Source organism: Artemia sp. Qi Xiang Cuo, chromosome 18, assembly GCF_049724085.1.
Source record: "Artemia sp. Qi Xiang Cuo chromosome 18, ASM4972408v1, whole genome shotgun sequence".
NCBI classification, from domain to species: Eukaryota; Metazoa; Arthropoda; class Branchiopoda; order Anostraca; family Artemiidae; genus Artemia; species Artemia sp. Qi Xiang Cuo.
The window spans coordinates 45,333,003-45,347,800 of record NC_142811.1 but is presented as its reverse complement, the minus strand read 5'-3'; positions in this window follow the sequence as shown (position 1 = coordinate 45,347,800).

Sequence of the window (14,798 nt, the reverse complement as noted above, 5' to 3'; positions counted from 1 at the left end):
GCGTGCAAGAGGAGGAATGAATGTAAGTAGACCGTAAGTAGGCGGATTTCTGTTGAACTGTAAAATCATCACCAAATATTCCGTATAATAATGAACCACGGATAGGAGCTGAAGACAAAATGCCATTTTAATCACAATTAAAATCACCTACGATCAAACACGGGATTTTCAGTTTAAGGACATCCCGAAGGCTTGAGCTAAGTTTACTAACTGCCAATGTGAAACCTCTCTCCGAATTTTCATCTTTGTAATATGTGGGTAAATATACATTTATGCCTACTCGCACAGCTAAAAAAAACTATCACTAGAAAAGAAAACACTTGAATTAAGAGTAGAAATATCAGAAGAAGCTCAGGCCTTAGAAGTACTACGCTTAGCTGGAACTGAAAAAGTTTTAAAGTCGGCACTAATGTCAAATAAACCAAGGGTGTGGTTAGCCAGAAAATGCTCTTGTAAACACGGAACATCATGAATCGGAAGCATATTCTCAAGAATAGGTCTTTTCTTAATAAAACCAACATTAGTGTTTCAGGAAAAAAGAAAATAATACTTTAAATCTTTTCGTTTTTTTAAGACTTTATAGTTTGGCCTGCTGTTTGTATGTCGGAGAAAAATTTTCAGCAATTTTTAACAAAATACACCCTCTTAAAAATCTGGACGGAAATAGTAGAGTTTAATTTCGTTTCATACCTCCTCTGGTTGACCTGAAATGGAAAACTTGATACCATTCGCTAGAAAATCTGTTAACTTTCTTTGGTAGCTTGGGTACACTTACGCTATTTTGAGTTGGTTTAATTTTAAGAGAAGAAGTAGCCCCAAAAGTTTGAACATAATACTCTCAGTTGTTCTTGGGATACTGCTGAGATGCCTTATTGGGAATTAGCATTAACACAGTGAATTTTGGATTTAATCTTAGGGCAACATTTAGTTTTTGAACATAATGGGCAAATGAGAGGGTGGGCGTGGGAGGGGAATTAGTTGCCCTCCAATCACTTTCGACTATTACAAAGTGCAACCGCCTTTCCTGTTTTCAATCGAAAGAGCCCTTTTCAAAGTTCTTATGACAACTCCTTCGATACGAAGTATCCTGGTTTAAACAACAACAAAAATAATACATTATACCCATATTGATCTTTACTATAAAAACGTCTAGCCTTTCAATCACTTTCGACTATTAAAAAGGGCACTAGGCCTTTCGATTTCCAATCGAATTAGCCCTTTTTTCTATGACAACGTTTTCAATAAAAATCTTATATGCCCCTAGAGCATAACTTAAAACCCTTGCCCTGAGGGCTGGGGTGGGGGGTTGTTATCCTCGAAGACCTAATTTCCAGAACTTCCTACTATGTTGAACAAAATGGCTATCTGAAAATTTTATTGGATGTATTTGGGGGAATGGTGGGTGTGAGAGGTGGGCTAGTTACTCTCCAGTCACTTTCGACTATTATAAGGGCACTAGCCCTCTCAATTTCCAATTGAATGAGTCCCTTCTGAAGTTTTAAATGAACATAACTTACAACCTTTGCCCTGGGGGTTCTGGGGGGTTTGTCATCCTTAAATACATAATTCCCAGAACTTTCAACTACGTTGAACAACATGGCTATATTTAAACTTTGATTGAATGTTTTTTTGGATAAATGGTGGGCGTGACAGGGGGTTCACTTACTCTCCACTCACTTTCTACTATTTAAAAGGGAATTTCCAATCAAATGAGCCCTTTTTGAAATACATCCTCAAAGACATAATTTTCGGACCTTTGAGCTACGTTGAACAAAATGGCTATCTCAAAATTTTGATTCGATGTGTTTGGGGAAAGGATGGGCGTAAGAGGGGGGCTATTTGCCATCCAATCACTTTGACTGTTAAAAAGGGCACTAGCCGTTTCAATTTCCTATCGAATGATTCCTTTTTGAAGTTTCTACGACAACACTTTCTATAAAAAAAACCCTCATATACCCCCAGGACCTAACCTATAACCCTTGCCCTGAGGGCTGTTGGGGGAGTGTAATCCTCAAAAACATAATTTCCAGACTTTTTCACTGCGTCGAACAAAATGGCTATCTCTAACTTTTGATTGGATGTGTTTGGGGAAATGGTGGGTGTGAGAGGGGTGTTATTTTCCAATCACTTTCGACTATTAAAAAGGGCACAAGCCCTTCTAATTTCCAATCGAATGAGCCCTTTTTGAAGTTTCTACAACATGACTATCTATAAAAACCTTATATGCCCTCAGGGCATAACTTACAACCCTTGCCCCGAGGGCTCTGAGGGGGCCATCATCCTCAAAGACCTAATTTCTAAAGCTTTTAACTACGTTGAAAAAATGGCTATCTAAAAATTTTGATTGGATGTGTTTGGGGAAAAGGTGGGCGCGAGAGGGGGGTTAGTTGCCCTCCGATCACTTTCGACAATTAAAACGCGCACTATCCCTTTGAATTTTCAATCGAATGGGCCCTTTGTCAAGTTTCTACGACAAAGCTTTCAGTAAAAACCTTATATGCCCCAGGGCATAACTTACAACCCTTATCCCGAGGGCTGTGGGGGTGTGTCATCCTCTTAGGTATAATTTCCGGACCTTTCAACTACTTTGAACAAACTGACTATCTCAAAATTTTGATTGGATGTGTTTGGGGAAATGGTGGGCTTGGAAGGGGTGTTAGTTGCCTTCAAATCACTTTCGACTATTAAAAAGGACACAAGCCACTCCAATTCCAATCGAATGAGCCCTTTTCGAAGTTGCAAATGATCTTTCCCTTTTTTTTATTAGTCAAGTGTCATTTTCTGTTGTGTCGCTGCTTTTCTTTCAAAAGCTTTCTGAAAAATGAGTTTTAGGGCCCATTTTAAGTCCAGAATGGTCCCTAGAGAGGCCCCTTTTTGGACTAAAAAGAGGTCCCTGAGTCTCTTTTTCTTTTATCACTTGAACCTGTGGCAGCCCTCTGAATATGAATTCCAGGACAGCTAACTTCTCATATCCTTCCTTCACAGTATGTTTCAAAAACGAATCCATCTGGAATTTTCATCTGGTCAGCAATTGGGGATGCAATGTATTTATTTTTTACGACAGTTTACGTTCTAATGAGGAACGTTTCACCTCTGAAATGTCATTTGTAGCTTCAGGACATATTTTATCTATAAAATCTTTCCCTAATAGTGGAGATGAAAGATTGGACGGATAATTTTTTAACACAACATCATAGGTAGGAGGTTTGGATTTGTCATTGGCACAAGACGGCTGAGCGGAAGGGGGCCAGGCAGAAGTTGCCTGCGCTGTGAGATGTTGCTTATTTAGCTCGGTAAAACTTTCGATCTTGCGGGGAAGTTCATTCATTCGACATGTTAACATTCCAACGATCGCATCTCCAATTTTTGGAATTTAACATGGTGAGTATATCACGCATTCCGGGATTCTTCTTTCGATGCTGCAATGAACCACTTACTGTCAAGGATGTTTCCATCATCTTTTTGACTCATTAAACGTGTTCCAATTTCTAGCACCTGGTGCAACTCCTTTGCCTTTAGAATGGTGTCATGACTGAAAAAACTTGTCGACTTAGCAATTATTGTTTACTTCTATACCGTTGATCATCGATTGAAAAATAAAGTCCAACACTGGACTTAGAATAATTTTCGACCCATCCTTTAATTGATAACTGCACTTACCGTGATAATATTCAATAGACGAATATCCAGTCCAAATCAGTGCCAAGATTCGTCGCCAGTATATATACAGTCATTTACCACAATCGGAAAATTACCACAGTAGATTTTAATCTGCAGTATAATCCGATTACAAAAAGAGAAAAAAATATATCTTAACTGATCAACGGCTATAAAATATCAAAATAATAATCCTTTGTTAAATACTAGCCAAACAATATAAACTGATTTTGATGTTAACAGGTCAAAGACTGACAAAAGACAGAAAATAGTATTTTTACCCCTTCTGACCTCATCTAGCGTAGAAATGAAAATTTTCAATTCTGATGTCGTTCTTAGTCTCCCTGGATTCAAATCAATAGGAAACAACCTTTCAGTTTGCAAAATATTGCAGAAATTTAAATTCGAGATCCCCCCTTTTTCGTAAAAAAGGGGTATTTCTGCGCGGCCAATTTTGGCTGATTTTTGATATGTTCCTAAGCAAATTTTTATGAGCATTTTGGTGCCAAAAACATTTCTATTGCTCAAATGCCGGGTCCAGGCCGTGTTTTTAATGGACTATTAGAATATTTGAAGCTACAGTAAAACAGCGGAAGTAGTGTTGCAATAATAGATATGGATTCTACATCATTATTTGGGCACTAAATCTTGCCTATACTAAACTAGAACATTGGTTCACTTACAAAACCAGCCGCCTAGACAGGTATCCGACGCTTTTGGGTGAATGACCTACATATTCCTGACAGGATACGATTAGCAAGTATTCGATCTTAACTGAATAAAATCAATGTCTAGTTATTATAATACTTAATATTCTAGTAATGACAATAATATGAATAATTTTTTTGTCTCTTGAAAATATTGTTTTGTATTGCATAAAGTTTTAATGGGCATGCATAAAGTTGTAATTAATAAAGTCGTCTATATTTTAAGCAATGATACGAAAATCTTGGTCATCCTTGGCCCAAGCTCTAAGGGCCCCAATGACCCCTCCCCCAGCTGTTTTGTCCCTCTTTTTTGGAATTAGAATTTTTGCGACTTAGAATTTTTTGGACTTATAATTTTTTTGGACTTTATGTACTTAATATCCAAGTGTATATAAGATTAATATAATATTAATATTAAGTATTAATAATATTAATACTTAATATTCAGTAAAATTAATACTCTACTTAATATTTGGACTTAGAATTGTTTTTTTTATACTTAATATTCAAATCATGACAATTATATGAATAAATTTTTTTCTTTTGAAAATATTGTTAAGTATTGGGGGATGCATAAAGTTGAAATTAAAAAAGTTGTATATATTTTAAACAATGATACGACAGCCCTTGGTCACCCATGACCCGACCTCCAAGGGCCCTAATATCCCCTCCCCCAACTTTTTTGCCTCCCCTTTTCTGGACTGAGAATTTTTGTGACTTAGAATTTTTTGGACTCAGAATTTTTTGGACTTAGAATATTGTTTAGTATTGGTGCTTAAATAAAGTTGAAATTAATAAAGTCGTATATATTTTAAGCAATGATACGACAGCCCGTGATCATCCGTGACCCAACCTCAAAGGGCCCCAATATCCCCTCCTTTGGCCTCAAAAGAATTCTTTTGGTCTCAAAATTTTTTGGGAACAAGTGAAGATGAAATATTCCAAGAAAGTATGTGCACATGATAAAGTTATCGTTGCATTAAATTCTGACAATGACAAATATTTAAACTAAAAAACAAGCAATAGTGGGCATCTTATTGAAAATTTTTTCGTGCATTGCCATGAAAGTTAGAGATTAAATTTCTTTGGAGAACCGAAAAGATTCAACATTCATGATGGTGGATATGTGAGAGTATCATTTCCAGAGATGATAGTTCTCAAAGAATTTTAACACAAAACTAATAGTTGACGATGAGAGTCAATTTCTTGCTCAAGGTTCTGGTAACAAGTTACCTGTTGATAGATCCTATTGCCGTCTTTCTGGTATTAGCATTCAAATTAATCTCATAATGCAGATCTTGTTTATGTGCCAAAACTGCAAACTATGTAAAAGTAATGTTGAAATAGACAGTGATATCGAAAGCAGAATAAAAAGATCATTGGCAGACACTATAACAACGGGGTATAAAGATGAATTGACGAAAAAAAACAAAGCGCATTTGAACATTATTGCTACCATTGATCGTATACCAACAGATATAGTCAATGAGTCCCAATAATACCAAGATGAAATGAACATATGATGCTGAAACCATGTTAAAACTCGTGTATGATCCCAAAATGGAATAAGTGTCATTCCCAGAGGATATATAATGAAGTATATTATGGAATGGATTCAAAGCCTTCATTATTATTTTTATATGATATTTTACATGTTGTTATTGCAACAAAAAATATTTTATCTATTACTTTGTTATGTTTCCATTATTTTTTAGGGTACGCTAGCAAATCGAACATAACACACAGATTGAGACAAACACACAGACTCAGACATACAAACAGACAAAAGAGAGACATTGAGACAAGCAAACAACCGCACAGACACAAATGCTCAGAGAGTGAGAGAGACAAAAATACATACAAACACACAGATTCAGACACACCAACAGACAAAGATAGACACTGGGACTAGAAAACACCCACCCAGACACATAGACACAGAGAGTGAGAGAGACAAAAACATATACAAACACACTTATTCAGAATTACAATGAGACAAAAACAGACACTGGGACAAACAAAAACCCGCCCAGACACACAGGCACTGAGTATGAGAAAGACAAAAACACATACAAACACACAGATTTAGTAGGACAAACAGACAAAGAGAGACACTGGGAAAAAAAAACACCCGCCAAGACACAAAGACACAGAGAGTAAGAGAGACAAAAACACATACAAACACACAGATTCAGACATACAAATACACAAAGACAGATTCTTGGACAGGCAAACACCCGCCAAGACACATAGGCACAGAGAGTGAGGGAGACAAAAACACATGTTAACACATAGATTTAGATACTAAAACAAACAAAGAAAGACACTGGGAGAAGCAGAAATCCACCAGGACACACAGGCACAGAGAATGAGAAAGACAAAAACACATGCAAAGACACAGGTTCAGATATACAAAAAGACAACGACAGACACTAAATTCTTCCCGCACCCCCTTTTCCATTCGATTCTTCGTAATTACCTTGGGACAGTCAAACACCTGCCCAGACACGCAGGCACAGGGAGTGAGAGAAGCAACAACACATACAAACACACAGATTCAGATATACAAACAGACAAAGACAGACATTAGAACAAACAAACACCCTCCCAGAAACACAGGTACAGAGAGTGAGACAGACAACAACACATTAAAAAGACAGACACTCACGCAAACACCCGCACAGACACACAGGCACAGACATTGAGAGAGACAAAAAACACATGCAAACACGTATATTAAGACATACAAACAGACTAAGACATACACTGGGACAAGCAAACACCTGCTCAGAAACACATGCACAGTGAGAGAGACAAGCAAACAACCAGTCAATTTCCACCTGCACCCGGGTACCTGCAGTCTGTCTTTGTGTGTTTGTATGTCTGAATATGTGTGATTGTATGTGTCTTTGTCTCTCTCACTCTCTGTGGCTGTGTGTCTGGGTGGGTGTTTGCTTGTCTAAGTGTCTATCCTTGTCTTTTCGTATATCTGAATCTGTGTGTTTGTATGTGTTTTTATCTCTCTCTATGCGTGTTAGTCTGAGCGGGCGTTTCCTTGTCTTTGTGTATTGTGGAAAAAAAATCCATCTCATCTCTCTCAGACTTCGGTAAAAAGAAAGCCCTTTTAACATATATCAGAATCTAATATATCCTCTATGAGCCCGCTAGTAGTATCTATGTCTCTGGAAATTCCTTTTCTCACATCTCCGACTTTGAATAAACATTCTAAAGCGTTCGATTTGCCAGCGTAGCCTAAAAAATAATCGAAACATAAGAAAGTAATGCATAAAATATTTTAATTAAACTAACGACATGTAAAATATCTTCATAAAAATAATAATGAATGCTTTAGATACATTCCGTAATATATTTCATTATCTTTTCTGTTGACATAGCACTTATTCCATTTTGGGGCCATACATGAGTTATAACATGATTTCAGCCACAATGGTATCATACATTTTATCATTAGTGTTATTGAGATTTATTGACTATATCTGTTGGTATATGATCAATGGTAGTAATAATGTTCACATGCGTTATGTTTTTCATCAATTCATCTTTATACCCTGTTCTTATATTGTCTCCCAATGCTCTTCTTATTCTGCTTTCGATTTAATTGTCTATTACCACATTGTTTTTACATAGTTTGCAGTTTACGTACATAAAAAAGATATGCATTATGACATTAGCGCAGCAGTAAGCCTTTCTTTTTCCTTTTTCTTTTATTTGAATACTAATACCAGACAGACAGCAATAGGATCGATCCACAGGTAACTTGTTACCAAAACCATCAGCAAGAAGTTGACCCTCATCGTCAACTATTGGTTTTATGTTTGTATTCTTTGAGCACTATCATCTCTGGAAATGATACTTTCACATATCCACCATCATGAATGCTGAATATTTTCAGTGCTCCGAAGAAATTTAACCTCTCACTGTCATGACAACGCACGCATACATTTTCAGAAAGATCCCCAGTATTGCTTGTTTCATAGTTCAAATATGTGTCATTGTCAGTATTCAACGCAACGATAACTCTATCATGTGCACATACTTTCTTGGAATATTTCATCTTCACTTTTGCTTTAAAATATAATGCAAGTGTTTGTCCTTCCAATGTACATAAAATACTGAATAAAAAAGAGAATAAACTAGGCAGTGTCGATAACTAGCCATAGAGTACCACGGGGTCAGCCGCATAAAAAAACAAACAAAATATATTCACCAGTCCAAAAAATTGTAAGTCCAAAAAATTATAAGTCGCAAAAATACTAAACAATATTTTTAAAAGACAAAAAATTTATTCATATAATTGTCATGATTTGAATATTAAGTATAAAAAAAAGAATTCTAAGTCCCAAAATAGAAGTCCAAAAATGGGGGGGGGACAGAGTTGGGGGAGGGGACACTGGAGCCCTTGGATGTTGGGTCATGGATAACCAAAGACTGTTGTATCATTGCTTAAAATATGTGCGACTTTATTAATTTCAACTTTGTGCATGCGTCAATACAGAACAATAGTTTCAAAGACAAAACATTTATTCATACAATTATAATGACTTGAATATTAAATATTACAATAACTGGGCATTCATTTTAATCAGTAAAGATCAAATATTTTCTAATCGTGTTCTGAAAGGAATACGTAGGTCATCATAGGCAGCGCAACAGCACTGCCTAAGTAAAGAACGATGTTGACACAATGTATTATTATTATTTGTTTTCTCCGTACCCGGGCACTTAATATCGAAGGAATTGTCGTAGAAACTCCGAAAAGGGCTCATTCGATTGGAAATTGGAGTGGCTAGTGCCCTTTTTAATAGTCTAAAGTGATTGGAGTGCAACTAGCCCCCCACGCCCATCAGTCCCCCAAACACATCCAATAAAAATTTTGAGATAGCCATTTTGTTCAGCGTAGTTGATTTCAAGAGAGAAAATATGTTTTTGAGGAGGACACTCCCCCACAACCCTCGGGGCAAGGGTTTTAAGTTATACCCTTAGGGCATATAAGAACGATGTTGGCAAAATATACTATTTATTATTTTTGTCCTTTAGAACAGGGCACTTCGTATCGAAGAACTTGTCGTAGAACTTCGAAAAGGGCTCATTCAATAGGAAATTATAGTGGCTTGTGCCCTTTTTAATAGTCGAAAGTGATTGGAAGGCAACAAACACCCCTTCCACGCCGAGTTTCACGAAACATCCAATCAAAATTTTGAAATAGCCATTTTGTTCAGCGTAGTTGATTTCCAGATTACCAGATTGGAAATTCAAAGGGCTAGTACCTTTTTTAATAGTCAAAAGTGATTGGAGGGCAACTAGCCCCCCTCCCCCCACGCCCATCATTCGTTCAAAAACATCCAACTAAATTTTGAGATAGCCATTTTGTTCAGCGTAGTTGATTTCCAGATCGTAAATATGTTTCTGAGGAAGACACTCCCCCACTACCATTGGGGCAGGGGTTTTAAGTTATGCCCTGAGGGCATACAAGAACCAAGTTGGCGCAATGTATTATTTATTATTTTTTTTCCTTTAAATCAGGGCACTTCGTATCGAATAATTTGTCATAGAAACTTCAAAAAGGGCTCATTCAATTGGAAATTGGAGTGGATTGTGCCCTCTTTAATAGTCGAAAGTGATTGGAAGGCAACTAACATCCCCTCCACGCCCACCATTTCCCGACACACATCCAATACAAATTTTGAGATAGCCATTTTGTTCAACATAGTTGATTTCCAGATGGAAATTATATTTTTGAGGAGGACACTCCCCACAGCCCTCAGGGCAAGGGTTGTAAGTTATGCCCTACGGGCATATAAGGTTTTTATAGAAGGCGTTGTGGTAGAAACTTCAAAAAGGCTCATTTGATTTTAAATTCAAAGGGCTAGTGGCCTTTTCAATAATTGAAAGTGATTGGAGGGTAACTAGCCCCTCCCACATGCCCATCATTCCCCCAAACACATCCAATAAAAATTTTGAGATAACCATTTTGTTCAGCGTAGTTGATTTCCAGATAGAAAATATGTTTTTGAGGAGGACACTCACCCACAACCCTCGGGGCAAGGGTTTTAAGTTATGCCCTGAGGGTATATAAGAACGAGCTTGGCACAATGTGTTATTTTTTTTTCCTTTAGAGCAGGGCACTTCGTATCGAAGAAATTGTTGAAGAAACTTAAAAAAGGAATCATTCAATTGGAAATTGGAGTGGCTTTTGCCCTTTTTAATAGTCAAAAGTGATTGGAAGGCAACTAATACCCCGTGCAGGTCTGCCATTTCCCGAAAAACATCCAATATAAATTTTGAGATAGCCATTTTGTTCAGCGTAGTTGATTTCCAGATAGAAATTATGTTTTTGAGGAGGACACTCCCCCACACATCGTTCAGGGCAAGGGTTGGAAGTTATGCCCTGGGGGCATATAAGGTTTTTATAGAAGGCGTTGTCGTAGAAACTTCAAAAAAGGCTTATTCGATTGGATATTCAAAGGGCTAGTGCCCTTTTTAATAGTCGAATATGATTGGAGGGCAACTAACTCCTTTTCCCCAAACCTTTTCCCCAAACACATCCAATCAAATTTTTGAGATGCCCATTTTATTCAACGTAGTTTTAAGTTCTGGAAATCAGGTCTTTGAGGATGACAACCCCCGCACAGCCCTCAGGGCAAGGGTTGTAAGTTATGCCCTGGGGGAATATAAGGTTTTTATAGAACGTATTGTCGTAGAACCTTCAAAAAGGGCTCATTCGATTATACATTGAAATGGCTAGTGCCTTTTTTAATAGTCGAAAATAATTCGAAGGCAACTAACACAACTTCCACCCCCATTATTTCCCCAAGCACATCCAATCAAAATTTTGAGATAGCCATTTTGTTCCATGCATTTTAAAGTTCAGTAAATTATACCTTTGAGCAGGACACTTCCCCCACAGTCTTCAGGGCAAGGGTTATAAGTTATGCCCTGGGGTATAAGTTTTTATTGAAATCTTTGTCGTAGAAACTTGAAAAAGGGCTCATTCGATTGGAAATTCAAAGGTCTAGTGACCCTTTTAATAGTCAAAAGTGATTTGAGGGCAACTAACCCCCTCTCTCGCCCACCTTTTCCCCAAACACATCCAATCAAAATTTTTTGATAGCCATTTTGTTCAGCGTTGTTGATTTCCAAATAGAAATTATGTTTTTGAGGAGGACACTCCCCCAAAGCCCTCAGGACAAGGGTTGTAATTTATGTCCTGGGGGCATATACGGTTTTTATAGAACGCGTTCTCGTAGAAACTTCAAAAAGGGCTCATCCGATTGCAAACTGAAATGACTAGTACCCTTTTTAATAGTCGAAAGTGATTGAAGGGCAACTAACCCCCCTCTCACGGCCACCATTTGCCCAACCACGTCCAATCAGAATTTTGAGATATCTATTTTGTTCAACGTAGTCAAAAGTTCGGGAAATTAGGTATTTTTGGATGATAACCCCATCAGAGCCCTCAATGCAAGGGTTGTAAGTTGTGCCCTGGGGGCATATAATGTTTATAGCCTATAGAAAGTTGTTGTAGAAATTTTAAAAAGGGCTCATTTGATTGGAAACTGAAATTGCCCTTTTTAACAGTCAAAATTGAGTGGAGAGTAATTAACCCCCCTCTCACGCTCACGATTTCCCCAAACAAATTCAATCACAGTTTAGAGATTGCCATTTTGTTCAACATAGTTGAAAGTTCTGGAAATTTTGTATTTAAGGATGACAAACCTCAAAATGACAAACCTTTTGAAGTTGAAACTTCAAAAGGGCTCATTTGACTGGAAATTAAAAGGGCTAGTGCCTTTTTATAATAGTTGAAAGTGATTGGAGAGCGACTAACGCCCCTCTCGCGCCCACCATTTTCCCGGACACATACAATTAAAATTTTGAGATAACCATTTTGTTTAATATAGTTGAAAGTTCTGGAAATTATGTCTTAGAGGATAACAACTACCCTCACAGCCCTTAGGGTAAGGGTTGTAATTTATGCCCTGGTGGCATATAAGGCGTTTATAAAAAGCGTTGTCGTAGAAACTCAAAGATGGGTCATTCGATTGGAAATCGAAAAGCCTAGTGCTCTTTTTAAAAGTCGACAGTGACTGAAAGGCTTGACATTTTTATAGTGAAGATCGATGTGGGTATAATGTATTATGTTGTTGTTGTTGTTGTTTGTTGTTGTTGTTTAGACCAGGTCACTTCGTATCGAATGAGTTGTCGTAGGAACTTCGAAAAGGGATCATTCGATTGAAAATAGAAAGGGCTGATGCCGTTTTTAATAGTCGAAAGTGATTGGAGGGAAACTTATCCCTCTCCCACGCCCACCCTCCTATTTGCCTTTATGTTTAAAAACTAAATGTTGCCTTAAGATTAAATCAAAATCCAAAGTGTTAATGATAATTCCCAATAAGGAATCTCAGCAGTAACCCAAGAATGACAAGGGGAATTATTTTCAATCTTTCGGGATTACTTCTGCTTTTACCAATTCAAAGTAGTACAAGTGCATCCAAGCTATCAAAGAGAGTCAACAGATTTTTTTTTGCGAATGGTATCAATTATTCTAGTTCAGGTCAATTAGAGGAGATATTAAACTAAATTAAACACTATTATTTGTGTCAAGATTTTCGAAAGTGTATTTATTTTTAAGAATTAAATTTTTCTCCAGCATACAAATAGCAGGCCAGACTATACATTTTAAAAAAACGAAAAGATTTATAGTATTAGTTTTTTTTCCCTGAAACGACTATGTCAATATAAAACGAACAGAAACTAATTTATTTATGTATTAACCCACATAACGGTACGCTAAAAAGCTTGTCGTACTAATGCAATACATAATAAAATGAAAGGCAATACAAAGGTCTAAACTGGAAAGGCACTTGTGTAAAACTAGCTACCAACAAACATATTCTTAAACGATTCAACTGATCCGGCTTCAACAACTTCTGGCGGTATATTATTCCAAGAGTCTGTGACACTATTAACAAATGAATTGTGTCCGATTTTCCTGTGGGTTCTTGGTGGGTAAATTTTATAAGGATGCAGTCGTGTCAAGTGGTAGTGGCTGAATTCGAAAAATTTTCCTACCTCAATATCGTCCACGCCGTTGATTATTTTGAATGTGTTTATGAGGTCAGTACGGCGACATCGGAAATGCAGTGCAGGAAGTTGGAGCCTAGTTAGTCTTTGTGCGTAAGGAAGGTGTTTCAAATAAGGGATCATTTTTGTCGCCCGCCTCTGAATCTTTTCAACTCGGTGCTCGTCTGTTACATTCAGAGGAAACCAAACAGAAGTATTATATTCAACAACTGGCCGAACAAATGATTTATAAAGTAACATAACACAAAACTCACAAAATGAGTTTTTCAAAGAAAAGTAAAGAACTCATTAAACAAAAAATGCGCAAAAATAAAATCAAATAATCTTCCAAGCGTGAAACTACCACAAATCAGCATCGATAAATAAGTAAAACCCAAAACAAACATGAATTACAATAAATAACCGAGTCAAAATCAAAACGAGCAGAAATTAACATAAGTTTGGCTCAAAACCCCTATGCCTTCCCAAGGCCAGAACATAATTTGCACTTTACTGAAAAAAATACATTTGAATGTGCATGGTCAGTTTAATATACATATACATATATTTAGTGATCAAAATGCTTATATTATTCGATTTATTAAAGTTATAAAAGTAAAAATATTTATATTGATTTAATACGAAACCAGCTGCTAACCTTACTTCCTACCTTAACCGCTGCAGTATTATTCTCGTACATAACACTAATCATTTTAATGTATCTGTGTGGTATAACATAGAAGGATAAAACCTTTGCTAAAGCTCTTCTATCAACAGAATCGAGCTCATAATCTATAAAACTGACGACCAAAGGGGTTTGATAACTCAGATACTTCTCAATTATTAGCCTAAGAGTGAAAATTTGGTCGACATATCATCTACCTTTTCTAAAACCGCACTGTTCTTTTCTTAAAAATTTGTCTACATCATCTCTAAGTCTAAAGAGTTTCATATTACTAAGTAATTTGCTACCTACAGAGACCAGACTAATGCCTCGATAATTACCACACTCGATCTTATCATCTTTCTTATACAGTGGTTTAATTAAGGTTTTTCTAAAATTACTAGGTCCCCCTCTCAAAAACCCCTTTCTCAAAAATCATATTCATAATCTTCAGTAACTTATTTCTAACCTCATAGCCGCCATATTTAAGAAACTCATTTACCACACTATCAGCGCCTGGAGCCTCATTATTTTTAATCCTTTTAGTAATGTCGCTAATTCTTCCTGACAAAACAAATCTTCCTTCACATCCAGGTTATCACAAACCTTTCATTTTCCTCTATATCTTTTCCTGCAACTCTGTCTCGGCTTTGGTTATTCTCAAAATATTCTGCTCATCTCTCTTT